The sequence below is a fragment of the Leptinotarsa decemlineata genome, unplaced genomic scaffold (genome assembly GCF_025532065.1).
Source record: "Leptinotarsa decemlineata unplaced genomic scaffold, Ldec_3_MD MMD2_P_RNA_scaffold_12, whole genome shotgun sequence".
Taxonomy (NCBI): Eukaryota; Metazoa; Arthropoda; class Insecta; order Coleoptera; family Chrysomelidae; genus Leptinotarsa; species Leptinotarsa decemlineata.
This window is the reverse complement of record NW_027412526.1, coordinates 3129898-3132998: the sequence shown is the minus strand read 5'-3', so window position 1 is coordinate 3132998 and position 3101 is coordinate 3129898. Positions and strand designations below refer to the sequence as shown.

Genomic DNA, 3101 nt, shown 5'->3' with positions numbered 1-3101 from the left:
GCAAATTCTATATCTTCAGAACTTTGACGTCTCAAATACACATTCGAATTGATTTCTATTTGTGGAGTCTGAGGAGGTCTCCTCAGAAAATATGGTAGATTTTAATTTTTTTCAAAAAATATTCACATATTCATCAATTTCTATGTTTTCCCTTTCAAAGTTGTCCCCTCATATATAATACACTTGTGACAGCTCGGCTCGGCCTGCCTGAACTTGACTTGACATGCCATTGCATGACTTGACATTATACGAAACGATACGGCATGACACCCCATACCATGCCATGACAAGTCAGGTCAAGCCCCAAGACATGCCATGCCATATCGTAGCATGTCGTGTCGTGTCGTGCCACGTTGTATCTTGGTGTATATATATATATATATATATATATATATATATATATATATATATATATATATATATATATATATATATATAGTGGGAGCAAGTTGTAACGGCAACAAAAATATATATTAATTTTTTTGAGAGTGTAAAAATATCATCATCAGCAATTCAGCTCATTTGCATTATTTGTTGAGTCGAGTCATGTCAAGCTGGGTGTTTATGATCAATCAATAACACATCCGGCGCTAAAATTCTCAATGTGATGTTGCTGAAGGCCATTCAAAGTCAGAGAAAAAAGTCTAGGAGCCGTTGAAGGTCCTTCAAGGAGGAATCCTCAAAACTTTAAGATAGGCTCGTGAAATGAGGTATGAATCAAGGTTGTTCAAATTCAAACCCAAAACACTACTCCAAAGCCATCTTGTCTATGTCGTATGACGTAGTTCAAAATCAAACGCAAAGCATTCCCTCAAAGTCACATTGACTGCATTGGGCCGTGTAGATTTCAAAACTTCAAGAAAGCCGCGTAACTGGCCCGAGTTCATTCGAGGTCAAAGTCACCTTATCGAAAATGTGGGGTGTGAATGAAGATCGTTCGAAGTCAAACTTAGAACACTTCCTCGAAGTCACTTTGGCACATTTGTATAGGTCATTTCAGGGTTGGAAGTGGTGGGGGAGATTATAAAATCGGCTGGAACCAATTACTGAGGCTCCAAAACAAAATTCCGCAAACCAACGTCGAACAGTGCCTGCCATTAACACTATCATTACCAAAAAGAAAAAGAAGACCATCAAAGAGAAATATACTGAAGATGAGGAGTTGAACAAGACCAAACCCATCTGGACTCGTAATGCTGACGACATCAGCCAGGAGGAGTACGGAGAGTTCTACAAATCTCTCACCAATGACTGGGAAGATCACTTGGCCGTCAAGTACTTCAGTGTGGAAGATCAGTTGGAGTTCCGTGCACGTGCGCTATTCGATCTGTTTAAGAACAAGAAGAGGAAGAACAACACCAAACTCTATGTGCGTCGTGTCTTCATCATGGACAACTGCGATGACTTGATCCCCGAGTACTTGAACTTCATCAAGGGTGTAGTTGACTCTGAAGACTTGCCCCTGAACATATCCAGAGAGATGCTGCAGCAGAACAAGATCCTGAAGGTGATCCGCAAGAATCTTGTCAAGAAATGCTTGGAACTGTTTGAGGAGCTCTCCAAAGACAAGGACGGCTACAAGAAGTTCTACGAGCAGTTCTCGAAGAACCTCAAGCTGGGAATCCATGAGGACTCTTAGAACAAGGCCAAGCTTGATCTGGTGCTTTTCCATACTTCTGCAAGTGGGCTTGCCCACTCAAGGACGTCAGCCGCATGAAGGTGGGCCAGAAACACATCTACATTATCACTGGCGAGAGCAAAGACCAAATGGCTCACTCAGGTTTTGTTGAGCGTGCCAAGAAGCGTAGATTTGAGGTTGTCTACATGAATGAACCTATTGATGAATACGTTGTGCAGCAGCTGAAGTAGTACGATGGCAAGACTCTGGTTTCTGTGACCAAGAAGGCCTGGAGCTGACTGAAGATGAGAAAAAGAAGCATGAAGAGGACAAGACCAAGTTTGAGAGCCTGTGCAAAGTGATGAAGAGCATCCTAGACAGTAAAGTGGAGAAGGTAGTCGTCTCTAACCGCTTGGTTGAGTCTCCATGCTGCATTGTGACTTCACAGTACGGCTGGTCTGCCAACATGGAGCCTATCATGAAAGCTCAAGCCCTACGTGATACCACCATGGGATACATGGCAGCATTTGAAAATCAACTCCGATCATTCCATCATTGAAAACTTACGTCAGAAGACTGAGGTTGACAAGAACCGCAAAGCCGTGAAGGATTTAGTTATCCTACTATTTGAGACTGCTCTGCTAAGCTCCAGATTTACCCTGGATGAGCCACAGGTTCATGCTTCTAGAATCTACAGAATGACCAAGCTTGGTTTGGGAATTGATGAGGAAGAGTCAATGCTTACCGAAGCTACTCCTGCTGGAGATGCTCCCATTGCTGATGCTGATGATTCTGAGGATGCTTCACGAATGGAGGAAGTTGATTAGAGTTGATTTTTCGAGAGTATGTGTTTTGATATGTTCTACAAAAGAGTTCATTCCTTATTTTTGTACATGATTTTTTGCACGATATTTATTTTGTAAGTTCGTTCCACTTGTTCTTTTAATCCATATACGACTGTTTCGAAAATCAAATGTCATTAACAGCGACTGTGCTGATTTATTTCATCAATAAATGGTTATTCAACTGCTTGGTTGATTTTTCGGGCTGTTCCGGGCTCGCTTTGGTTCAATTTGAATTCGTAGAATTTAGTACACTAAATATTCATTGAGATATGTAGCTACAGGAACGCATGACATCAAAACTTACAAAGCTTTTGAAATAACCGATTATTCAAGCAACTGTCCTTTCATAGACTCCCCTTTTGAATTGATCGTTATCTACTGCACTGTATCCTTGGTCCGTTAACCTTCGTCGAAACTAGGCAACCTGAATAAGCAATAAAATAAGATTTCTCACGAATCTACTTGAATACTTCATTATTGATACGAAAATGATCGGGTGCGTTTTTTTCTGTGAATTATAACCGATCCACGTATGCCGCGGTGGTACGAACGAGGCAATTTCTATCGAAGCGTTCTGCAATTGGCGACCGTGAAAAACACTCCGTAGATAACTCATTACCATTTCATTCATTATAATT

General features: G+C 41.1%; 1 pseudogene; it reads left to right on the top strand.

Annotated features, from left to right (window-relative positions):
* Window positions 1–1306: 1306 nt before the first annotated feature.
* On the top strand, window positions 1307–2445 carry LOC111509440 (heat shock protein 83-like; annotated as a pseudogene).
* Window positions 2446–3101: the final 656 nt, after the last annotated feature.